At 44.5% G+C, this 27,124-nt stretch overlaps 1 long non-coding RNA gene and 1 other non-coding gene across 2 annotated transcripts in view; both read left to right on the plus strand.

Annotated features, from left to right (window-relative positions):
- The window catches only part of LOC142599224 (uncharacterized), a 620,151-nt gene that overhangs the window by 534,555 nt on the left and 58,472 nt on the right, over window positions 1–27,124 (plus strand). The gene's annotated exons all lie outside the window — the stretch shown is intronic.
- On the plus strand, window positions 15,341–15,536 carry LOC142599357 (U2 spliceosomal RNA). Its single transcript, XR_012832908.1, has one exon. It is a non-coding gene; the product is annotated as a U2 spliceosomal RNA (small nuclear RNA).

A 27,124-nucleotide genomic window follows, 5' to 3' on the forward strand; every position in this document is an offset into this window, starting at 1 on the left:
CTTCAGCAGCTTCTGCGACTCGCCGTGTAGGACTCCATACAGCAGCCTTCCACCTCCGATGCTTTCCCATGATGCGACAGGACCCATCAGTGAAGAGGGCGTATGGTTTCTCATCTTCTGTTAGTTTATTATATGGTGGGACTTCTTCAGCACGTGTCACCTCCTCCTCTTGTGACATTCTGAAATCTTTCCCTTCTGGCCAGTCTGTGATCACTTCCAGAATTCCTGGACAGTTGGGGCTTCCTATTGGAGTCCGCTGTGTAATCAGTGCAACACACTTAGTCCACGTAGCATCGGTTGCATGGTTTGTAGAAGGGGACCCTCTCTTTGAACATCCAGCCCAGCACTGGCAGTCAGGGTTCCAGGAGGAGCTGTGCTTCAGTACCAATCACCTCTGAAGCAGCTCGAACCCCTTCATAGGCTGCCAATATCTCCTTTTTCCGTTGGAGTGTAGCGGGCCTCGGATCCTCTGTATCCCCGGCTCCAAAACCCCAGGGGTCGACCTCGAGTCTCCCCTGGTGCTTTCTGCCAGAGACTCCAGGTAGGGCCATTCTCCCCGGCTGCGGTATACAGCACATTTTTTACGTCTGGTCCTGCCCAGACTGGCCCAAGAGCTACGGCATGAACTATTTCTTGTTTAATTTGTTCAAAAGCTTGTCGTTGCTAAGGGCCCCATTGGAAATCATCCTTCTTCCGGGTTACATGGTAGAGAGGGCTTACAATGAGACTGTAATTCGGAATGTGCATTCTCCAGAAACCCACAACACCCAAGAAAGCCTGTGTCTCCTTTTTGTTGGTTGGTGGGGACATGGCTGCTCTTTTGTTGATAATATCCATTGGGATCTGTGCCGCCCATCATGTCACCTTATTCCTAAAAACTGGATTTCCTGAGCAGGCCCCTTCACCTTACTTCGTTTTATGGTGAAGCCAGCCTGCAGCAGGATTTGGATTATTTTCTTCCCTTTCTCAGAAACTTCCTCTGCTGAGTTGCCCCATACAATGATGTCATCAATGTATTGCAGGTGCTCTGGGGCTTCACCCTTTTCCAGTGCAGTCTGGATCAGGCCATGGCAGATGGTGGGGCTGTGTTTCCACCCCTGGGGCAGTCGATTCCAGGTGTACTGGATGCCCCTCCAAGTGAAGGCAAACTGTGGCCTGCACTCTGCTGCCAAAGGGATGGAGAAAAATGCATTAGCTATATCAATTGTGGCATACCATTTAGCTGCCTTTGACTCCAGTTCATATTGAAGTTCCAGCATATCCGGCACGGCAGCACTCATGGGCAATGTGACTTCTTCATTCAGGCCACGATAGTCTACCGTCAGCCTCCACTCTCCATTGGACTTCCGTACTGGCCATATGGGACTGTTAAAGGGTGAGTGGGTTCTGCTGATCACTCCCTGACCCTCCAGGTGACGAATTAGCTTGTGGATGGGAACCAGGGAGTCTCGGTTGGTGCGGTATTGCCGCCGGTGCACAGTTGTGGTAGCAATTGGCACCTGTTGCTCTTCAACCCTCAGCAACCCTACAACAGACGGGTCCTCCAAGAGACCAGGCAAACTAGACAATGGTTCAATTTCCTCCGCTTCCAAGGCAGCTATTCCAAAAGCCCACCGGTAGCCTTTTGGATCTTTGAGATACCCTTTCCGGAGGTAGTCTATGCCAGGATGCATGGAGCCTCTGGCCCATTCACAAGGGGTGCTTTTGCCACTCATTCCCAGTTAGACTTACTTCAGCCTCCAACAGAGTCAACTGTTGGGATCCCCCCGTCACACCAGAAATAGATATCGGTTCCACCCCTTCATAGTGCGATGGCATTAGGGTACACTGTGCACCAGTGTCCACTAGGGCCTTGTACTCCTGTGGGTCCGATGTGCCAGGCCATCGGATCCACACAGTCCAATACACTCTATTGTCCCTTTCCTCCACCTGGCTGGAGGCAGGGCCCCTCTAGTCCTGCTCGTCATATTCACTACTCATCTCTTGCAAAAAGGACTTAGAAGTCCCTTCAAGAGGATCATAAGTGCGATCAGGCCTTCCACTTGATCTGGGGGGCTGCCCGGTGGAAACTGGGGCAGCATTTTTTCTGGAAGAGTCCCTTTGTACAGCTGTCTTGCCTTGTGGCTCACGTACTCGTGCCCACAGGGCTGAGGTAGGCTTCCCATCCCATTTCCTCATGTCTTCTCCGTGGTCACGCAGATAAAACCACAGGATACCTCGTGGTGTGTATGCTCCATATCCCCTCGCCAGAGCAGAAAAAGCGCTTACTCCTAACAGCTGAAATATGGGTCTGTGCGGGTGGGGAGTACGATATATCCTCTTTGAGTTGCCGGACCTCCCGGGACAGTTTCTCCACAGCCGAGATGAGGGAGGAAGAAAGGCTCTCTTCATATTGCCGGAGTCGGCCAGCCACTGTGGGTGCCTCTTCACTTTTCCAGTCGATTACTGCCAGTGAGTTGGCATACGATGATGGTGCACTTCGTACAGACTTCCATCACATGGGTCGGGTACATTGGACTTCATCGGGGTCTGTGGGCAACTGTGTGTTGTCCGGATCATAATAAACCATCTCCCGCACAGCTAATTCCCTCAGATATTGGATACCTCTCTCCATGGTGGTCCACTTGCCTGGCCGACAGATGACATCTTCGCTGAAAGGATACCTTTCCCTCACACTTGACAGGAGTCGCCTCCAGAGGCTGAGGGCCTGTGCCTTCTTCCCAATTGCCTTGTCAATGCCCCCTTCCCTAGACAAGGATCCTAGCTGCTTGGCCTCCCTGCCCTCCAGTTCCAGGCTACTGGCCCCATTATCCCAGCAGCAGAGCAGCCAGGTAATAATATGCTCCCCTGGAAGGCAGCTGAAATCTTTCCGCATATCTCGCAGCTCCCTCAGGGACAGGGATCGGGTGATCACTTCTGGTTCTGGCTCCTCTTCTTGTTCTCGTGATGGTCCCAGTTCATCATCATTTTTCACTAAGCGAACCGACTTCTTTGTGTCTTTCTTTTTGTGTATAGGGGCGACTGATACTGGTATTGTAACCGTAGGATAGGGGCCGTGAACCAGAAACTATAGAATCAGGTTGAGATAATTAGTTTGTAACCAAGGTAATACGTAATGAAGCTAACTCACCATGGCAAGGTACAATGCTGCTATGTTCCATGTACAGTCCCTACCAAACTGAACAATAGGTTTGGAGATATTAATCTTATGAAGTCGTTATGGACAGGTGCACCCACAGCAAGGATACTGCACATGCCCACAAGAAGAGGGTCACCCAGCGGACACGGGTGCAAGACCACTGACGACCACCAGAGACCCCTGAGGACCACCGACTCAAATCACTGAGCATGCGTGACGGGGAGGAGAATATGGAAATGGATTCTAAGAAATGATTATCATAGGACTGCCTTTTCTGAGAAAAATGATGAATATGTATATTTTGATCCTACATAACCTGTGTGTTGGTGATCACCTGGCATGCACGTTGGGTGGAGCTATCCCCCGTGCATCCAGCGCTGCAATAAAGAATGCCTGCCTTTTAACACTACATTGGTGTTACAAGGTTTATTCCCGGGTTTCGGTGACAGTTTTTGGCGACCCAGATGGGACACTGCTTTTGAACGTCAACGGATCTGTGGGATCGCAGGACCTCTAGCCGGCACCAGGGAATTCTCGGGGAGAACCTCTGATCCCCGGACCGAAGAGCTCTGAGCAAGACCCCTGGGAGAGGTAAAGGCATTCTTATTTGATTTGAATATTAGTTTTTTTGAATATTTGCTCTTACCATCGTGGCGGGACAGGCCTGCACCAAGAGCACAAGTTGAAGGCCTTATTCAAGGAGCCCCATGGCTCTCACCACCGTGGCGGGACAGGCCCGCACCAGGGGCGCACAGGAGGCCTGCTCGTAAGGCGCAGTGAAAGCTGCTCAGAGTTGGGCTAGGGAGATGTCTCAGGTAAAAGTCTCTGCTAGGCGAAAGCCTGTGGAGCAGGGCCCACAGGGGAGGGGAAGCCTCCAAGACTGGGATTTCTCTTACCACCATGGTGGGACAGGCCCGCACTGAGAGAAATCCCTGAGGGAGCTCTAACACAGGTTGGGGTCCCTTTGACTAAGTGCTTGTGATGATAGTGCACAATCAATCACAACCACTAAGTCCCTGGGAGATGGGTACTTTTCCGAGTAAGAAACCAATCCCGCGAAAAACACCACTGGGATGTGTTTTGGAACATTGGAAAGATCTGGGAAACATTGATCCTTTGACTCAGAAAGAATTGATTGAATATTGTAATCACTGGTGGCCACTGTATACTTTAGAGAGTGGGGAAAAGTGGCCAGAGAATGGGACGTTGCAGTATAACACAATTTTGCAATTGATGCTATTTTGTAAGAGGGAAAGTAAATGGAATGAAATGGCATATGTGGATTTGTTTTTCACACTGCGAAATCATCCGGAATGGCAAAGGCAATGTGAATTGGTTTCATCTAGTTCTGCGATAATGGCATTAAAGGGGCAGGAACCTGATAAAAATTTGAAAAAAGGTTGCTCAGCTTGTGACATTGGTAAACGGTGGTTTTAAATGTGAATTTGAAGATGATGATGTTGAATTATTGGTTGCACCTCGCAGAAGGCTAGGAAATGATCAAGGGGATCAAAATCTGGGGGCCAATAATGCTTCTGCCCCTTCTGTGGAAGGGGAGGCAGAAGGATTCAGCCCGATTGCTGGGAGGACAAGGGGAAGAGGGGGAGGAGACAGATTAACTCCCCTCCAGGCCCCTCTTCGACAGGCAGTTGGTAATGAGGGTCCGGTAATGGGAAAAGTTCCCTTCTCAATAACTGATTTAAGACCAGGGAAAGAAACTGCAGGCACTTATCGAGATGATCTTGAAAGAGTTGCCAAAGTAGTTGAAACAATAATCAGAACCCAGAACCCTGATTGGGAGGATTTCAAAGTAATATTGAATACTTTGTTGGAAGACACTGAAAAGAAAATGGTATTAAATACATCCAGAAAACAAGTGGAAGGAGCTCATGCTAATGGGATTATACAAGGGACAGTGGACCAGAATTTTCCATCCACAAACCCTGAGTGGGACCCTAATCAGCCGGGGCCCAGAGGGATGCTGACTAGATATCAAAAGTGGATTTTGTTTGGTGTTAGACATGCAATGCCAAAAGCAAGTAATTGGTCTAAACTTTATGAAGTGAGACAAGAATTAAATGAGTCCCCTTCAGCCTTTATGGAAAGACTACAGGAGACTGCTAGAAAATACACTAATTTGGACTCAGAGGAAAAAAAAAACCACAAACAAAACCACAAGCAAACAAACAAAAAACCACCACGGAAGAAGCTATACAATTGGCCTATATATTTATGGGACAATCAGCCCTAGAAAAAAAACTCCAGAAACTGGAAGGGGCTGAGTCCAGAGACTTAGGTAAAATGCTTGAAGTAGCCTGGACTGTGTATAACAACAGAGAAAAAGAAAAAGAAGTCAGACAAATGCAAAGGGATGGAAAATTCTGGCAATCTTGACTGAGAATAATAAACATGTAAAGCAAAACTCAGCCATAAATCAGCAGAGGGTGTTGGGGCGACGGGGCGAAAAGAAAACTGGCCTTTCTTGAAACCATTAAAATTTAAGCTGGGAAAACAGTGGGTAACACATCAATTTTTGTACATGCCTGAATGTCCATTGCCTTTATTGGGACGAGATTTATTAAGCGAATTAGACACACAAATAATTTTTAAAGATGGAGAAATCAGATTACTGATTAATACCAGAATCAAAGCCATAGAGGCGAGAGTGTTTATGTTACAGGATTCCTCCAAGGAGGAACAGATTTCAGAAGCGGTGGACAATGCAGTTACTCCTTTGGTATGGACAAGTGAAGTTCCAGGATGATCCAAACTGGCAGAACCAGTAAAGGTGACTTTAAAACCTGGAGCCAAGCCGGTAAGACAAAACCAGTATCCTATTAAGTGGGAGGCTCAGAAGGGATTAGAGGAAATAATTATAAAATTTTTAGAGTATGGGCTGTTAGTAGAATGTGAATCAGAATACAATACCCCTACATTACCAGTAAGGAAATCAGGAGGCAAGGAATACCAATTGGTTCAGGATCTAAGGGCCGTAAATCAAATAGTTCAAGATATACACCCGATAGCAGCCAATCCATACACTTTACTGACATCTTTGAAGGAGGAACATAAATGGTTTACTGTACTGGATTTAAAGGATGCCTTCTTTTGCATACCTCTGGATACAAAAAGTCAAAGCATATTTGCTTTTGAATGGGAAAGTCCTGCTACAGGACGAAAAACGCAACTAACATGGACTGTACTTCCCCAAGGATTTAAAAATAGCCCCACACTATTTGGAAATCAATTGGCAAAAGAGTTAGAAATGTGGAAGAAACAGAATCAAGGAGGAGGCATACTCTTGCAGTATGTGGATGACATCCTGATAGCAGCAGAAAGCAAAGAAACATGTTTTGAAATGACCATCAGTTTATTGAATTTCCTGTGCCAAGGAGGATACAGAGTCTCCAGAAACAAGGCCCAGATAGGGAAAGAAGCAGTGATTTATTTGGGATTTGAGATATCTCAAGGACAGAGACAATTGGGAAACGAAAGAAAAGAAGCCATTTGTCAGATCCCCGAACCTAACAGTCCAAAGGAACTGAGAACCTTTTTGGGAATAATTGGGTGGTGTCGACTCTGGATTCTAAATTATGGACTGTATGTGAAACCCCTATATGAAGCCCTGAAGGAATCTAAAGATCAATACTTGACGTGGACACCTGAATGCCATAAATCATTTAAAGAGCTCAAAAAGGCATTGATGATGGCCCCTGCATTGGGTTTACCTGGTCTAACCAAACCTTTTGAGCTGTTTGTGCATGAAAGGCAACATCTGGCCCTTGGAGTGCTGGCGCAACAGCTGGGATCCTGAAAGCAATCGGTGGGGTACTTCTCCAAACAACTTGACAACGTGAGTAAAGGATGGCCAGGATGTTTGCGTGCCATGGCAGCAACGGTGCTGCTGATTCAGGAAGCTTGAAAATTGACTATGGGCCAAAAGATAGTGGTATATGTACCACACATGGTAGTAACTGTCTTAGAACAAAAAGGGGGTCACTGGCTATCCCCTAGCAGAATGTTGAAATACCAGGTTGTCCTATTGGAACAAGATGATGTGGAATTAAAAACCACAGCAATTGTAAATCCAGCAATGTTCCTGTCAACAGAAAATCCTACTGAGAAATTGGAACATGATTGCCTGCTAACCATTGAACAAGTTTATTCCAGCAGACCGGACCTGAAGGATGAACCTTTGAAGGATCCTGATCTGGAGCTGTTTGCAGATGGAAAGTTTCGTGCAAGAAGGAAGGCGAATGGCTGAGTATGCTGTTGTCACCACCGACAAGATATTGGAGTCAGGGACACTACCTGCAAATACATCAGCACAGAAAGCAGAATTGGTGGCATTAAAGCAGGCTTTATGGATGGCAGAAGGGAAAAGGGTAAACATATGGACGGATTCCAAATATGCATTTGGTGTGATCCATACTCATGGAGCCCTCTGGAAAGAAAGAGGACTGTTATCAGCCCAAGGATCACCAATAAGGCATAAGGAGGAAGTTCTTCAACTCCTGCAAGATGTCCAGAAACCAAAGGAAGTGGCTGTAATGTATTGCAAGGCTCATCAATTTGGTCAGACGGCTGTAAATATAGGTAATCGATTGGCGGATAAAACTGCAAGGAAGGCTGCAGAACAAGGTATCCTTGCACTAGTACCAGTAAACCAGATGAAAATTCCAAATTTAAAAGCAAGATGCAGCAAACTAGGTGAACAATTTGCAAAGCACTTAAAAGCATCTCAGAATATGGAAGGATGGTAGGTAACACCAGGAAATCATGTAATAGTAACTCCACAAATTATGTTAGAACTTGGAAAAAAAAAGAAACGTGAGCAGACACACTGGGGTGTAGATGCTATGGTTACAAGTTTAAGAACATCTGTAATGTGTCTAGGATAGGAAAATATGAGTGGAAGTATTGAAAAGTTATTATTTCAAAACTTCCAAAGGGGGGAAATGTAACCGTAGGATAGGGGCCGTGAAACAGAAACTATAGAATCAGGTTGAGATAATTAGTTTGTAACCAAGGTAATACGTAATGAAGCTAACTCACCATGGCAAGATACAGTGCTGCTCTGTTCCATGTACAGTCCCTACCAAACTGAACAATAGGTTTGGAGATATTAATCTTATGAAGTAAGTTGCTACGGACAGGTGCACCTACAACAAGGATACTGCGCATGCCTGCATGAAGGGGGTCATCCAGCGGACACGGCTGCGAGACCACTGACGACCACCAGAGACCCTTGAGGACCACTGACTCAAATCACTGAGCAGGCGTGACGGGGAGGAAACTATGGAAATGGATTCTAAGAAATGATTATCATAGGACTGCCTTTTCTGAGAAAAACGATGAATATGTATGTTTTGATCCTACATAACCTGTGTGTTGGTGATCACCTGGCATGCACGTTGGGTGGAGCTATCCCCCGTGCATCCAGCGCTGCAATAAAGAATGCCTGCCTTTTAACACTACATTGGTGTTACGAGGTTTATTCCCAGATTTCGGTGACAGTATGGGTTGATCTTTTGGCCTGGCTACAGTGCCTGTTGCAGGAGCTTGGGTAGCTGCAGTGCCTGTGGGTCCGCTCTCTTTCTCTGGATGGTGCTGTCTACTATCAAGCAGTGTTTGATAGATCGTGGCCAGAGCCCAGCACAGCACATTAACTTGTGTCTCCTTAGAATACCCACAGCATTTTTCTTTCAAATATTCTACCATTTTATCAGGGTCTTGCAGTTGTTCGGGAGTGAAGCTCCAAACCATTGGGGGTGAGAAGTTCTCTAGATACCCGCCCATACTCTCCCACATGCCATGCCAGCCCTGACCATTCAGCCTCGGGGCAGATCCCTCAGTGGTATTCTTGAAACAATTTTTGGTAACCCTGAACAGGACTTGGAAACCATTCAGGAGACCTAGCAATGGGAATATACTGGCATGAACGTTCCAAGGGTATTCAAAATTCTCAAAAATTGTTGTAACCAACCAAAAGGGAAAAGGGGAGGTGAAAGAGTGGGAGAAGGTATCCCCCTCCCTGTCTTCCCCATAGATTGGGTCCAATTATTAATCAATTCTGAAAGGTATTGACCGAGGTACGGGCATGACAGAAATGCTACATACAAGTACCAGCTCAGACTCATGGCTGTCAATGATATCTTATCCTAAGTCATTATCACACAATACAACAACATGAGAACAGGAACCCCTCTCCCAGAGGTGACAAACAGCACCACAGGGATTACATAGAGTAAACATGGGTTTACAAACCAGAGCCATGTGACCAAACAGAACATCATTATGACCAGCGACTGTTTCAATAACATTATAAATGCTTATAACAACTTTGTTTTAACACACTTGGGTCAGACTTGTCATTATCACAACCCCTCGAGCCCCACGTTGGGCGCCAAAAGGACTGACGTGGTTTAGCTCCAGCTGGCAGCTGAGCATCACATGCCGCTCACTCACCCCTCCTCCGGCAGGATGGGGAGGAGAAAGGAAAACCAATGGCAAAGCCTCGAGGGTTGGGATAAGGGCAGTTTACTGGGACAGCAAGGGAGAGGGAAAACAATTAACAACAGTGCTTATAACAGATATTCAGAATGGGTGATAACAGAGAACAGTTTACCCATCCAAGGATGACCGTCCCAGACACTCAGCCCATCCTGGAGCCATGCCAAACCCCCCCTGCCCGACTAGCCCCCTTTTATGGTGAGCATGACATCACATGGTATGGAATAGCCCCTGGCCAGCTTGTCTCATGTGTCCTGGCTCCTTGTGAAGTTAACTCTATCCTAGCCAGAACCAGGGCAAGGCCTCAGCATCTTTTGAGTTGTATGTTTATTGTGAGGACTTGTCTGCATAGGAACTTACCCCTGATTAACTCAATGTATGGGCATTCCTGTTCCAGAATGTGGGTAGAGAATAAGGCCTTAGCCTTGAGTAGCATTGTCTCCCTCTCAGTATTATCCTTGGCCATGACCCCAGTGATGGGTCTGTATACCTGCTGAGGAAGCTGAGGACAATCTGGCAAGTGAACACAAGGATCGACTTCCCAGGCAGTAGAAAAGACCCATAGGCTGGAGTGCCCTCTGACACAAAAGCATGCTATGATTGCTTTTACATACAGGAGTATGACAGGCTTCCCCAAATAGCTATGCATGAGAAGGAAAATTGGAACCAGCTGTGTCCAGATGTGTCATAAATAGAATACATTTTTCAGGGAAACAGCAAGCAAAAATAGAGTATAATAATCTTCAGCTCAGTATTTGCATATTACTAATGGCAGAAGAAAGTATTAGAAGGGACAATGGAAGAGGATTATTCGTATTAGAAGAACAAAGAATTACCAGGGATGTTGACCATGGTTTTAGGGCACTATAAGCCTTGAAAAAGAAAGAGCAAGCCTGTGACAACAGATGAAACTTCAAGAGCAGACTCACGGTTGTTGGGAATAGCTTGAATCAAAATATCCCTGAAGAGTTTAGCTGGGAATCCACCCACTGTGCCATACAGTCAAGATGAGCTTATGAACCTCAAAATCCTTTAAGGAAGTAGTTTATAAAACTGAATGAAAAAGAGACTAAAGTGTTTTATTAGAATCTCTTCTGCTGGACTGCGGAATTTAAATGGTGGATCCTCAAAGGAAAGAAACAGCCCAACCTAATACATCAGCGTCGGCATAACCTTAAGTCCGTAACCTTCTTGGGTTTAGTTTTTGCAGTATGAATTACTGTTTTTTTTCATCAGTCTTACCAGCTGGTCCCTTGGTCTTGCAGCTGAGCACACCTTACAATAGTTGTGTTGCATTATTACAGGAATGTTTGTTACAGGAAGAGGGAAATGAAAAGCAAGGCCATAGCATTTTGAGAGGCTCTTTGCTTGTCTGTTGAGGATACTGAGGGCTACAGGTCTGCAAATTTTTCCTTTCCAGTGCTGCAGGGTGAGACGTAGGCACAACAAATAGGCTGTTTTATTGAGATATTTTCGTGGGGGATAAGATTCCTACTTCCTCTACACACACTAAATAAGTAAGTTGGCTCTGCTTAAAAAAATAAGGCAAGCAGGAGATTTCTGAGCTAGTCTTACTCTTCTTTCTGAAATAATTTTATCATCTCTGTGCATGCAAATCTCGAAAGAAGTTGTTAGTGTCTGTAAATAGATTGGCTTTATATTTAATGCTAAGCAACAAAAAAGGAATTTGGATTTACAGTGAAGGCAGGGAAATGGCAACCATCCAGCCCAGTTTTGCAGCCACTGACTAATAGCATGGACCCATTTCTTACATCTCTTGTGGCAGGCTCAATTAGCTACTTGATTTGGTAGAGTAGCACACAGTATGCCCAGTTGTAAAGATAATCACCAGTGTTAAATTCACTAGGCTGTGATTAGAGCTAGTCAAATAATTATTCATTTGAAGAAATTCACCTTATTATGCATCTAACACTCTATCTGCATGGGTATTAAATACATACAAAAAGTGATTACAATTAACTGTTCTTCACTTGCAATTGTTTCACTATTATAGTGCGTGTAGACATTTTAGTGTCTAGTTTTGAGTAGTCTATGCAAACTGTTGCAATTTATGATTGCTTTTGACACCATCAAAGTCACATGGTCTCATTTCTATTTACTCTGTGTGTGTATGGAAGTGCAACTGGAGTCATTGGGCCTGTGTGTCCAAGGTGCCAGCGACTTGAGCAGGTGAGTGTATGCAAGCAAGTGTGTGGTCACTAGTGAATATCAAGCAGGACTCGCTTGGTGAATAGGTTGAGTGGTCTGGGAGCCACTTTGGAATGAGTTTCTCCTTCTAGTTACTGGAGCATATTTTAACACTTTCCTTTGATATTACCAGATCTGGTTCATATTTATAGTGCTATACTCAAGAAGGTGGTTTATTTCTAATTACTGCTTCATGGAGACATTATTGATATATACTGTTATCAAGCAATTAATACACTATTCCAACATTAAGTGAAGAATCTGATTTCATGGCCTTTAAAAGAAGAAAGTGCAAAGGAATTTGGGAACTTGTCTCTTTTTTATAAAAGATATAGAAAATGCATCATTGTCTAAAGAATGATATTGAAGGTACTGGTACCATTAGCCCTATTAGAAAATCCAAGTGGATGGTTTTAGTGGGTTCTTCCTGTTCCCAAAAAAGTTGGATTTGAGAGCTAAGTTTCTCCTGATCATCCAGTGGCTACTATTCCTAAATCTCAGAGCTAGCAGAGCAAACAAGCACCTGCTGAAATCAGTTCAAGAGGCCTAAGGAATCTTTTCTAGGTAAAAAGAAGAGAAATAAAATCCATTACTGAATACTTAATGTTTTGTATTTTAAGACCTGATTTTTCAAGGCTTGATATAGAATCACAGAACAGTTTGGGTTGGAAGGGACCTCAAAGATCATCTAGTTCCACTCCCCCTGCTACGGGCAGGGACACCCTCCACTAGACCACGTTGCCCAAAGCCTCATCCAACCTGGCCTTGAACACTTCCAGGGAGGGGGCCTCCACAGCCTCTCTGGGCAACCTGTTCCAGTGCCTCACCACTCTCGCAGTAAAGAATTTCTTCCTAACATCTAATCTAAATGGACCCTCCTTCAGCTTAAAGCTATTACCCCTCATCCTATCTCTACATGCCCTTGTAAACAGTCCCTCACCATCTTTCCTGGAGGCTCCCTTCAGGTACTGGAAGGCCGCAATTAGATCTCCCTGGAGCCTTCTTTTCTCTAGGCTGAACAATCCCAACTCTCTCAGCCTGTCCTCATAGGAGAGGTGTTCCAGCCCTCTGATCAGCTTCGTGGCCCTCCTCTGGACTTACTCCAACAGCTCCATGTCTCTCCTGTACTGGGGCCCCCAGAGTTGGACGCAGTACTCCAGGTGAGGTCTCACAAAAGCGGAGTAGAGGGGCAGGATCACCTCCCTCGACCTGCTGGTCACGCCTCTTTGGATGCAGCCCAGGACACGGTTGGCTTTCTGGGCTGCAAGCATGCATTGTCGGCTCATGTTGAGCTTCTCATCAATCAATACCCCCAAGTCCTTCTCCTCAGGGCTGCTTTCAATCCATTCTCTGCCCAGCCTGTAGTTGTGCTTGGGATTGCACCAACCCACATGCAGGACCTTGCACTTGGCCTTGTTGAACTTCATGAGGTTCACAAGGGCCCACCTCTCCAGCCTGTCAAGGTCCCTCTGGATGGCATCCCTTCCCTCCAGCGTGTCGACCACAGCACACAGCTTGGTGTCGTCGGCAAACTTGCTGAGGGTGCACTCGATCCCACTGTTGATGTCGCGGACAAAGATGTTGAAGAGTGCCGGTCCCAGTACCGACCCCTGAGGAACACCACTCGTCCCTGGTCTCGACTTGGACATGGAGCCATTGACCACAACTCTTTAATTCTTTTGAACATCTGGTGACAACAGTTTGTTCATAGTTGATGGAAATTATCTCACCTTATGCATGGTTTGAACTAATGACTCTAATCTGTCGCTATAGCAATAGATGAAAGAGTAGAAAGAGGCAAGTTTAGGATTTAATTTACCTGTTTCCTAAGATGGCCAAAGTGAATTGCATCTAAAACATGTTTCTCTTCACTAGTGCTAGAAAGGAGCCCAGTGTTATTTGTTCATCAGCTTACATATTCATTGTAGGCATCAAAAGTTAGGCAAGATGTTCAGCTTGCCCCGGAGGAAGGAGTTTGCTTTTCATACCATGCTTTTAGTTCAGCTTATTAGGTAGCATGTACAAAATTTGGTAACAGTCAAGGAAGATATCATAGTGGACGTCATATTTTATGTTTTTATTAGACTCTGGAAAAAATAATTCAATTCTGATTTGCATGTTACACAATTTTTATACTGTGTAGTTGTAGGAATGTGTTGGACTTCCTTTTTATTTTGCACATCATACAAACTGAGTTGCCTTTGCCAGGTTCTTTTGGAGTTCCAAATGTTTTTTAATAAAAGAGTCTTTTAGAGATTTATATTTTTTCCTCGGGAGATTTTGAGCTTTCTTAGCCTGATTATCCTTTATTTCCTGGGAGGCATTTTCTGTTGTGACCCTAGCTGCTAGAAGTTCTTCAGGCAAAATATGGAGTTTGAATGATATTGGGTCATGTGCATTTGACTGATGATGCAATGGAGCCCTTAAAGTAGCTAGTATTTTGACCTGACTGTATTTACTATTTTACTGTGGCAATTCCCAGTGTGAAGTAATGAATATGCTTCTGAAACACTTGACCTATATTCTGTGCTTTAGATGATGCACAGAGAAACATCTTGTTCATAACAATGGGCCACATCGAGAGAGGTTCATGCTAATCATAGCCAGAATATATTTACAATGTAATAACAAAGATAATCCTATAGAGAGGAATGGATATCATCCAATGCTCTTTGAAAGCTCCCATCTTGTGATGCAGTTAGGTATTTGAGTGTTTCACATAGTTAATAGAGCAGTCTGTACCACTGCATTTGAGGTAGATATTTCCCAGTTATGAGATGTGTCAAACTTGGCAGTTCAGCAGCTGGCAACAACCAGCAACAACTCTTTACAGTTTGCTTGCACCTGCATCTGAATGCATTGATTTCTTGTCATCTTCCAAAAGTGTCTGCAAGGTGCTGGGGTAATTTTAAATTTTATGAAATCTTACACATCTATGATACATGAAGCAATTGTGGCTAGGTGTGTCTGCAAAGTTTCCATGAGAGATGGTGGCTTGTTTCTGTTCATAAGATGAGGTTTATATTTTTTCATATGTGTTTGGAAGGAATTAACTTCAGTAATAGCAGTTAGTTCAGTGCTGCCCAAAATATACACAATAACAGTAGAGATGTCCCAGAGAACCTCTATTTCCTTGTATACCACATGAGTCAGTGCTTACAAGGTGGTACAATAGGCTTGTGACATAAGCAGGTTTTAATTAAATCTAACCTAAGCTTTGCACACTAACAGTTTGGTTATTCAGTGTTTTATGTTCACAAGAATGACACAACACTGGCCTCTGTAAGCAAGGAAAGCAGGGCATGGTGGGTTAACCTTGGCTAGATGCCAGGTGTCCATCAAGCTGCTCTATCACTCCCCTTCTCAGCAGGACAGGAGGGGAGAAAAATAAGATGGAAAAAACTCGTGGGTCAAGATAAAGGCAGCTTAATTAAACAAAAGCAAAAGGCCGCACATGGAAGCAAAGGAAAAACCCAAAATATTTTTTCTCTGCTTCCCATCAGCAGGCAATATCTGGCCACTTCCTAGGAAGTAGGGCTTAATATCTGATATGTCCTCAACGAAAGGACTTTATATTAAATGGATTTTTGGGCCTGGGAGTTGGACCTGAAGCTTGCTCACTCTGCTCCATGCATTGTCCTGGTATTGCAGTGCCTCTGGGAATGGTGCACCCTCCCCAGGGGGATTACAGAGGTGGTCCTTTTTGGCACCCAACAGCAGAACAAATGTGGGGCATGAGGAATTCAAGATAAGGATAGTAATTATGAGAGGTAACAGGCAAAACATGGACTGAACATAGTTGGGGAGTGGAATAACTGTGAAGAATTTTTGTTGTTCTAATTGTGGTGAAGGGATGTGAGATAAGGGAGGCACGAACTTTGTTCCCACACAAGTAAACTTAAAATAAACAGGGTGATTAAGAATAGTTTACACATATCAGAATGATGAGAGGAAGAACCAAGGACAGAATCCCTGATGCAGTAGGAAACATCTTACAAGACAAACTAACCTTGCGGTCTGGGAAAGGATCAGGGAGAGTACTGCGGCTGCATAAGGGAAGAAGGTCGAAAGATTATGAAGGGGATGATATTTACTTCATCATCAGAGACCCCTGCCCACCCTGACTAGAGGACACTATGCATGCGCCAGGAGGAGGAGTCGGGGAAAGAGCTAATTTTAATACGAGACGGGAAAGGTTATGAATATGTATAGGTGTCTTGCGAAACTATTATGAATATGTAATACTCTGTAGCATATAAGGAAGCTAAAAGCTGCTGTAAGGCACGCACGATTGTGGGTGGGGCGACCCCCCGTGCTGCCCAGCACTGAATAAACATACCAACTTTACAACCTTCTCAGTTGTGGAGTCTGTCTTCCGCACGTCAGACGAGGGGTGGATTGTGTGTGTAAATTGTCCACTTTTGTTGGGTGTTGTGGTGATGTTTTGATTTTGGTGTGGGGAATTCTTTTTTTGTTGATGTGACTGAAGTTTGTGAACATTGTGTGATGAATGTGGATTTTAATTAAATATGTGATTCACAGAGGCAAGGGATGGAATGTTTTGGATTTTCATGGCAAGGTTTTGGTAGTGGGGGGGGGGGCTACAGGAGTGGCTTCTGTGAGAAGGTGCTAGAAGCTTTCCCCAGTGTTCGATAGAGCCAATGCCAGCCGGCTCCAAGATGGACCCAGCACAGGCCAAGGCTGAGCCAATCAGCAACAGTGGTAGCGCCTCTGTGATAACATATTTAAGAAAGGAAAAAAAAACCATCAAAACCACCAAGAGCAATTGTAGCCAGAGAGAGGAGTGAGAGAAACAACTCTGCAGACACCAAGGTCAGTGAAGAAGGAGGGGGAGGAGGTGCTCCAGGCGCCAGAGCAGAGATTCCTCTGCAGCCCATGGTGAAGATCATGGTGATGCAGACTGTCCCCCTGCAGCCCATGGAGGATGATGGGGAGCAGAGATATCCACCTGCAGCCTGTGGAGGACCCCATGCTGGAGCAGGTGGATGCCCAAAGAAGGCTGTGACCCCGTGGGAAGCCCATGCTGGAGCAGTCTGTTCCTGAAGGACTGCACCCCATTGAAGAGACCCACGCTGGAGCAGTTCATGAAGAACTGCAGCCTGTGGGAAGGACTCACGTTGGAGAAGTTCGTGGAGGACTGTCTCCTGTGGGAGGCATCCCACGCTGGAGCAGGGGAAGAGTGTGAGGAGTCCTTCCCCTGAGGAGGAAGGTGCAGCAGAGACAACGTGTGACCAACTGACCGCAATCCCCATTCCCCATCCCCTTGTGCTGCTGGGGGGGAGTAGGTAGAGAATTCGGGAATAAAGTTAAGCGCAGGAAGAAGGGAGGGGTGGGGGGAGGTGTTTTAAGATTTGGTTTTATTTCTCATTAGTCTACTCTGATTTATTTGGTAATAAATTAAATTAATTTCCCCAAGTTGAGTCTGGTTTGCCAGTGACAGTAACTGGTGAGTGAGCTCTCCCTGTCCTTATCTCGACCCATGAGCCTTTCATTATATTTTCTCTCCCCTGTACAGCTGAGGAGGGGGAGTGATAGAGCAGCTTTGGTGGGCACCTGGCATCCAGCCAGGGTCAACCTACCACACAGGGCTGGAGATGTCATGTTCCAAAACATCTTACATTTCAAGCTTCTGCATGTGTGTAGGCACCACACTGTCCTACACATTTGGTTCATGGCAGAAGTGTATTTCTGCCTGGAGTTTTGAAAGCTGCAGTTTTCCTTTTAGAAATATAACTGTAGCAATTTCCAAGGACAGTATTTGCTCATAAAACTTGGCAGAGAAAAGGGACTGTGGTACCCAATGTTTTTCTATGTCTTCCACACAGTGTCTGTATTAGCAATTAGATTTGAAGAGTGTGATTTCGTTTCTCTGTTTACTATGTGGTGGTTTTGTTCTCCAAGTAGTTTATGTGTTTATCAAATTTCCTTTAAAGGGAACTAAATCAGACACCCCACTCCACTACCTGCTGGCATCATTAGGTCCCACACCCATACGTGAGTCTTGCCTGCAACTGGGTCTACAAGAAAGTACACAAAGGAGAGGCTTCCAGGTCATCAAGAGCTCTCACAGCACTCCAGCATGCATTTACACTCCTGGCATCAATCACTACCCATTAACTTTGGAAAATTAAATAACATGCTTTGAATGACATTTGCAGTGTATTCTGATAAATTACAGAACCCAAGTCATGTGTTATAACACTACCCGTAAGGAATGGAAACCTCTTTAAAACTATTACAAAGGCAGATGATATGATTTCTTTTAAAAGATGATGGGCCAGGTTCCTCTTTACTGTAACCCCACTGAAGCCCATAGAATTACACAAGGGATGAATTAAGTGCAGCATTTATTTCTAAAGATCATAGCTTAGATCTAGTGTTTAGATCTTCTGAGTGTTTTATGCCAGTGAAGACAAATGGAGAGCTAACATACAGCTCCCAGTCACTCAGCTAATGCTGTGTTCATGTGCTCAGTTCACCCTGTGGAAAGCTGTGGAATTGCTTGGAGAGGGACAGCAAAGACTGCATCCAAAAAATACTTTACTAGAATACATTGTCCTTTGGGTTTTTTGTTTCTTTCTTTCTTTTTTAACCAAACATGTACTTAAAATTTTCAAACAGTCTTTCAAATGACCCATGTTTTGCTGTCAACTTCAGAATTTCAATAAAAAACAAATGGAAAATGTTTGACTTGAAACGTTCTTTGATATGTTTATTGGTTATAACTAGGTAAAGAAAATATTAACTTGAGTGTATGTCTGCATTTGCTAGAACAGAGTGACAGTTCTCTAGACAAGCTTGTTTATAGATATGATGGTGAAATAAGAGCTGTAATGGAACACCATGCTGTCTCTTTCCCTCAAACCCTCTGCTTGTGGAAAACTATCCCACCTTATCTGATCTATATCTTGCCGCTGTGCTCTTGTAGAAATGAATTAAAGTCTCTGCCTCTGTTTCCTCTTACGTAAATAAAGGTAGTTTAAAATTCAAATGATGTAATGTGTTTTGTAGAAATTATTGTTTCTGTAACGGCCCTGAATGCAGTCTTCCTATTCCTGGGGGTTTGGCTGCCTGAGTTCAGATGGTACTGCTGCTGAGGGTGGCCCCTTTCCTCCTAAAGAGTTCATTTCATAGAAAAGTCCACAAGAGTTGGTTGAGGGCAGATGCTGGCAGTATAAGGACACACTCATGGTTTCAGTTAAATATTGAAAGAAAGGTTTCATGATGGTAGAGGCCTGACATGGTTTAGCCCCAGCTGGCAGCTGAGCACCATGCAGCCACTCGCTCAACCCTCCCCCGGCGGGATGGGGAAGAGAATGGGAAAGGCAAAGGCAAAGCCTTGAGGGTTGGGATAAGGACAGTTTACTGGGACAGCAAAGGGAGAGGGAAACAACAACAACAGTACTGATAACGTAATATTCACAATGGGTGATAACAGAAAGTGATTTACCAACCAGACGCTCAGCCCACACTCAGATCTTCCCAGAACCCCACTGACCCACCCCTCCCCAACTAGCCCCCTTTTATGGTGAGCATGACGTCACATGGTATGGAATAGCCCCCTGGCCAGCTTGGCTTACCTGTCCTGGCTCTTTGTGAAAATTAACTCTATCCTAGCCAAAACCAGGACAAGACCACAGATATCAGTTTATAGCTGGGTTCTGCAAGTTATGTATTGTTAGGATGGAGGGGTTGTGTTCCGTTGTCCAAGTGTCTGGAGAACATGAGTCTCTAGGTTTGGGTTGGGTTTAAAGCACAGGGATTCAGGGTTTATTACTGGATCATATAAGGCCTTGGAGAGGTTTGGTGACTACAGTCACCTAGGCAGGAGTGCTTCGTTGGTTTGGTAGAAGTTCGAGAACTGTAGGCTGTGCTCAAGGTGAGAGTTGTGGTTGTGGAGGAAAAAAGCAGATTTTGGAATAGAAGAAGCTGAGTTGATCAGTTCATCACATCAGTTCAATACCAGCACTGCTGGAGCAAAAGCTGAGGCCAGAGTTCTACAGAGATTCTTGGGGACCTGTACAGAAACAGGGGTTTCCAGGCTATGTTTATGGTTGGGGAAGTATTCATCAGAAGGCAGCACTGTAGGACTTAAGGACCAGGCTGAGAAAAGGCACAATTTGAAAGATGTGTACATGGGTCTTTTTTAGGGGAAAGGTTCAGTTTAGGCTTAAGGTAAGAATGTTAAAAATAATTTTTTTTTTCTCAATTTTCCTATGTCTACACAAGCCATTTCTGCCAAGGCAAATGGCCTGTGATTGTTCCTAAAGAGGAATGGATTGGTGGTGGTATTATGGAAGTGATTAAATTTGGGATTAAGGTTTAGAACTACATTGCCTTATGTGCTTGATCTGCTGGTTCCTGTAGACTCCACCTGGCAAAAGGAAGGGTGGAGCTGTCAGTAGTGAATGGATTCTGCTTAATTTTGGAATGAGTTTCAGTTACTGAATCATGTTTAAGGCTAAATTGGGGGGCTGGGGTTTGCCATAGAGTCCTGAGGTACTGAACTGCAACGTGTGAATTTCACGTGATGATGGAGATTTTGATAGTGCAACAAAAGGTTTGCTGATCTATGGGTAAGAGTAATTTGACATTACTTATTTAGGAAGACTAACATCTTATGGCTTTCCCTTTGTGGAAAGATCATCATCACACAATGGGAGGGCAGCTTGTGCTCCCTCTGACATCTGGCTGCTTTACATGGGGAAAGGAGCAGGGCAAGAACAGCTAAGACAGCATGTCTTCCTGCTAGGGCAAAGATTTTTGCATTTAGCACACAGTTTTCATTTCCCCCAGCTAACATTGGAAGTGGACAAAAAAATTTCTTCTTATGCCAATTTGAGCACATCAAAATGCCATTTAATGCAGTGTCCAAGTTTGGTTGGAGCTGTTTTTAGTAATGTCTCTTACAAATACATGCCAAAGTATCTAGTTTTCCAGTAATAACTTCAGCATTGGCACTATGACTTTATAGAGCAAATACCAGGTTTTAAAATCCATAATGAATGTGTTTGTAATTAGTTGCAAATATTAGGTCACTTTTGTAATTTTTATCTTTTGAATTGAAGAGCAGGAATTACCCAAAATTATACAACTATGTGTTGGACAGGCATTATTTTGCTCTGTAAGGTGAAGAGCATTTAACTTTTTTGGTTTTAGAGATATTGCCAGCCACCTCAACAAGGAAAGGTTCCTACTTCTTTTTTTCATCCCCTCTTATTTCAGTGATTATAAAGTGAGGAAAAACATACAGGAAAAATATCTTTGTGGGAGGTAAATAATTTCTGGCAGGAATAAAATATGATTTCTTAACAGGCACTATGGAGCAATGAACTTATTCATCAGCCAGTTAATATCTAGCCATGTACAATAGCTATGCCCTTTAATGTGGTTTTGAATAGTGTCTGCCTCTGAATATTTTTTATCCTGTTTCTTTCCTTGCTTTCCTCCTCCATCCCTTCAGTCCCTCTGCAAAAGTTGCATAGATTCTCGGTCCAGGATATTGCCCCTGAGTTGTCCATCAGGGGTCTGTATTGGGACCAGTACTGTTTAATATCTTCATCAATGACATAGACAGTGGGATTGAGTGCACCCTCAGCAAATTTGCAGATGACACCAAGCTGAGTGGTGCAGTTGACACGCCTGAGGGACGGGATGCCATCATGAGGTTCAACAAGGCCAAGTGCAAGGTCCTGCACCTGGATCGGGGCAACCCCCAGTGTCAATACAGGCTGGGGGATGAAGGGATTGAGAGCAGCCCTGAGGAGAAGGACTGGTGGATAAAAAGCTGGACATGAGCCAGAAATGTGCGCTTGCAGCCCAGAAAGCCAACTGTATCCTGGGCTGCATAAAAAGAAGCCTGGACAGCAAGTTGAGGGAGGTGATTCTGCCCCTCTACTCTTCTCTGGTGAGATCTCACCTGGAGTACTGCATCCAGTTATGGAGTTCTCAGTACAGGAGAGACATGGACCTATTGGAGATGAGGGCCACAAAAATAATCAGAGGGATGGAAAACCTCTCTTATGAGGAAAGGCTGAGAGAATTGGGGTCATTCAGCCTGGAGAAGAGAAGGCTCCAGGGAGATCTTATTGCTGCCTTTCAATACTTAAAGATGCTGCCTTCCAGTACTTAAAGGGGGCTTATAAGAAAGATGGGTACAGACTTTTTAGTAGGGCCTGTAGTGATAGGACCAGGGGTAATGGTTTTAAACTAAAAGAGGGTAGCTTCAGACTAGATATAAGGAAGAAATTTTTTACGATGAGGGTAGTGAAACACTGGAACAGGTTGCCCAGAGAGGTGGTAGATGGCCCATGCCTGGAAACATTCAAGGTCAGGCTGGACAGGGCTCTGAGCAACCTGATCCAGTTGAAAATGCCCCTAGTTGGACTAGATGACCTTTAAAGGTCCCTTCCAACACAAACTATTCTATGATTCTATGATATAAGGTCAAATCCATGTTCCATAAATAACACGACTCTTCAGGCTTTTCCCCTTTATTTGGGGCTAAAAGTTAAAGCACTGTTAGTATCTAACATGCAAAATATAAAGTCCTCTGAAATAACTACATTTTTTTTTTTTAGGAACCGAATTTAGGAATTACCAGTGTATGTGAATATAACTTTCCCTTATACACTCTTGTCTGCTATTGTAACATGAATACCGCAAAGATTTGGGAATGTGTTTCTTGACTATACTGTTTATTTCATTGCTGAAAATGAATAATCGGCTGAGTAATCTCTTTAAAACTGTGTCCATTTTCATACAGGAGGCTCGGTTTGGACAATAGCTAGTCCATTAATGCAGGAAACTGGTCAGCTTGCACAGCATATTTGCTAGTCCCTGCAAGATTCTAGCTCCACTAAAATGTTTCCAGCACATTAATTGAAATACTAGAGAAAAACCTCATGTTTTTCTTTTTTATTTAGTCATGAAAAAGAACGCATTTTAGTTGCCAGCACAGTTTACACTAAAAGTATCACATGCCTTAGGTTCTGCCTTTGTTATTTCTGGTTGTCCTGGTGCATTTGTTCTACTTATGGCAACAACAGACTTTTCCAAGAAACAGTTATTTTGAGGGGAACAAATATTGGAATTGGACATTCTTGATGAAAATATCAATAATACAAAAATTCACTTAGTAAATTAGCAATTAATCATAGCTTGCAACTTTCTTACACTTGCATCGTGAGATCTGCACACTGCTGCTGTGAGCAGGTGGAGAACGAGGCAGCGCATTGCGGTCATCTCAGCCTCCAGCAGGACCTCCCTCTCTTGCTCCAAATGCCACCCTCCACTTTGTATAGTAAAATGCCTATTAATGATTTTAACAATTATGTGAGGAATGGAGTCTGCACAATGCAAAGCAAAAACTAGATTATTTTTAAGGTCCCTTCAAACCCAAACCATTCTGTGATTCCAGGTTTCATTACAAATTATCATTTGTATTTTCCCATCAGTTATAATACTGTTTCATCCACAGCTATTCTGTTAGGAGCTAGTCAGCTCATACAAGTCTAACACCAAACTTGATTCCTGTACCAGGAGCAAGCTTGCTCCCTTTTTACAGCAAATCATAGGCAGAGGAAAATCAGGCTCAATGAGCAGAGCCTGAGATTTCTGCATTGTTGAAGGAGCATTCCGAAATTGTTTGGCTTGCCTCCAACCCAAGAAAAACCTACCTCAGCTGCGGATTTGGGCCCTGGAAAGCTGCTGTTTTTAAAGGAACACTCTTCTTATGCATGTGTTCAATAGGTCACTATTAAAGCTTCTCTCTTTGATATCCACTTAGATATCTGACTAGTACAGACTTTTATGAATTAAAGATCAGGCTAACTCTGCAATGAAGTGGAATGGTAAAGTGTAATCTGTTTTCATCACATCATTCTTCATACCCCTGTACATATCAGTTTTGGCTTATGGATTGGCATATCAACATCTCAGTCCAGCATCTCATTCCACGTAAGATTTACTTGGTGTTACCATGTGGTGTCAGCTCCCTGGCCTGTCTTTGATTCAGATCAAATGCTGCTCTGTTTTAGCTGATATTCAAACACTTATTGTTTCACCTAATAGGAACACAGAATTTTCTTACTGATGGATATACTTTAAGCAATTGTCTTTGAAAGATTCTTCAGGTGTGCAACTGCCTTTGAAATACAAGAAAGGAAGAGGTGAAATATTTTATCAGAGTAAATAATGCAGCTGGAGAAAAAAACACATGCATTTTTGTGTATGCAACCTCCCCTATTATGTCCTGAAGAAGTAGCTGAGAAAGATTTTGCATATCCCAAATGTTATGAATTGTTGTTCAGTTTCTTTTCTTCAGGTGTTACATTTATGAATACTGCTTCTCTTACAGTCTTACACCATCGTGACAATAACTGCACTAGGACTTTAAAAGTTAACATATTTAAGGTGTGGGATGGAGTCTTTCAAATCTAATGGAAATATATGGAAGCTATTCACAAGAAGGACAGAGGATAGCATTTTTATCTCGGTTATGTGTCTCAGTTAAAATATATATATTTCAACTCAGTGGTAACTTTATCCACCTGTCTAGATTAGGAAATCACTAATAGGACCTAAATAAAGGCAGGTTTGGAGGGCTGTTTGGGTAAGGAATAAAAAATGCATTTATATCAGCCCTAATAGAATAGATTTGTTGTATTAAGAAAAATGCTGGGAAATGTCTCTTATTTTGTTCTTAACCATCCTGGTTCTGGCTAGGATAGAGTTAATTTTCACAAGGAGCCAGGACAGATGAGCCAAGCTGGCTGGGGGCTATTCCATACCATGGGAAGTCATGTTGTTGATTGTTTCCCTCTCCCTTTGCTCTCCCAGTAAACTATCCTTATCCCAAACCACAAGGTTTACCTTTGTCTTTCCCATTCTCCTGCCATCCCACTGAGGGAGGGGTGAGCGAGCGGCTGTGTGGTGCTCAGCTGCTGGCTAGGGCTAAACCACGTCAGTCGTTTTGGCGCCCAACGTGGGACTTGAAGAGCTGTGATAACGACAAGTCTGACCCAAGTGTGTTAAACCAAAGTTGCTATAAGCATTTATAATGTCATTTAACCAGTTGCTGGTCATAACGATGTTCTGTTTGGTCCCATGGCTCTGGTTTGTAAACCCGTGTTTACTCTATGTAATCCCTGTGGTGCTGTTTATCACCTCTGGGAGAGGGGTTCCTGTTCTCATGTTGTTGTATTGTGTGATAATGACTTATGATAAGATATCATCCACAGTCATGAGTCTGAGCTGGTACTTGTACGTAGCATTTCTGTCATGCCCGTACCTCGGTCAACATCTCTCAGAATTGATTAATAATTGGACCCAATCTATGGGGAAGACAGGGGGGGATACCTTCTCCCACTCTTTCACCTCCCCTTTTCCCTTTTCATAGAATCATAGAATGGTTGGGGTTGGAAGGGACCTTAAAGATCACCTAGTTCCATCCCCCTTCTGTGGGCAGGGACGCCCTCCACTAGACCACGTTGCCTAAAGCCTTTTGGTTGGTTACAACAGTTTTTGAGAATTTTGAATGCCCTTAGAATGTTCAGGCCAGTATATTCCTATTACTAAGTCTCCTGAATGTTTTCCAAGTCCTGTTCAGGGTTAGCAAAAATTGTTTCAAGAATACCACTGAGGGATCTTCCCTGAGGCTGAATAGTGAGGGCTGGCATGGCATGTGGGAGAGTATGGGCGGGTATCTTTTCACTCCCAATGGTTTGGAGCTTCACTCCCGAACAATTACAGAGCCCTGATAAAGGGGTAGAATATTTGAAAGGAAAATGCTGTGGGGATTCCAAGGAGACACAACTGACTGCGCTGTGCTGGGCACTGGCCACAATCTATCACACACTGCTCGATAGTAGACAGCACCATCATGGGGAAGAGAGGAAGAACAGACCCACAGGCACTGCAACTACCCAAAGCCCCACAACAGGCACTGTAGCCGAGCCAAAAGATCAACCCATATCAGTATCAGTCGCCCCTATACACAAAAAGAAATACACAAAGAAATCGGTTCGCTTAATGAAGGATGATGATGAACCTGGACCATCACGAGAACAAGAAGAAGACCCACAAGTGATCACCCAATCTCTGCCCCCAAGTGAGCTGCGAGATATGCGGAAAGATTTCAGCCGCCTTCCAGGGGAGCACATTATTACCTGGCTGCTCCGCTGCTGGGATAACGGGGCCAGTAGCCTGGAGACGGAGGGCAGGGAGGCCAAGCAGCTGGGATCCTTGTCTAGGGAAGGGGGCATTGAAGGCTACTGGTGGGCTTTTGGAATAGCTGCCTTGGAAGCGGAGGAAATTGAACCGTTGTCTAGTTTGCCCGGTCTCTTGGAGGACCCTTCTGTTGTAGGGTTGCTGAGAGTTGAAGAGCAACAGGTGCCAACTGCTACCATAGCTGTGCACCGGTGGCAATACCGCACCAACCGAGACTCCCTGGTTCCATCCACAAGCTAATTCATCAACTGGAGGGTCAGGGAGTGATCAGCAGAACCCGCTCACCCTTTAACAGTCCCATATGGCCAGTGCGGAAGTCCAATGGAGAGTGGAGGCTGACGGTAGAACCATAGAATGGTTTGGGTTGGAAGGGACCTCAAAGATCATCTAGTTCCAACCCCCCCATCATGGGCAGGGACACCCTCCACTAGACCATGTTGCCCAAAGCCTCATCCAACCTGGCCTTAAACACTTCCAGGGATGGGGCCTCCACAGCCTCTCTGGGCAACCTGTTCCAGTGCCTCACCACCCTCACAGTAAAGAATTTCTTTCTAACATCTAATCTAAATGGACCCTCCTTCAGCTTAAACCCATTACCCCTTGTCCTGTCACTACACTCCCTGATAAACAGTCCCTCCCCATCTTTCCTGTAGGCCCCCTTCAGGTACTGGAAGGCCACAATTAGATCTCCCCGGAGCCTTCTTTTTTGCAGGCTGAACAATCTCAGCCTGTCCTCATAGGAGAGGTAGTAGACTATGGTGGCCTGAATGAAGTCACGCCGCCAATGAGTGCTGATGTGCCAGACATGCTGGAACTTCAATATGAACTGGAGTCAAAGGCAGCCAAACGGTACGCCACAACTGATATAGCTAATGCATTTTTCTCCATCCCTTTGGCAGCAGAGTGCAGGCCACAGTTTGCCTTCACTTGGAGGGGCATCCAGTACACCTGGAATCGACTGCCCCAGGGGTGGAAACACAGCCCCACCATCTGCCATGGACTGATCCAGAGTGC

The sequence above is a fragment of the Balearica regulorum genome, chromosome W (genome assembly GCF_011004875.1).
Source record: "Balearica regulorum gibbericeps isolate bBalReg1 chromosome W, bBalReg1.pri, whole genome shotgun sequence".
Taxonomy (NCBI): domain Eukaryota; kingdom Metazoa; phylum Chordata; class Aves; order Gruiformes; family Gruidae; genus Balearica; species Balearica regulorum.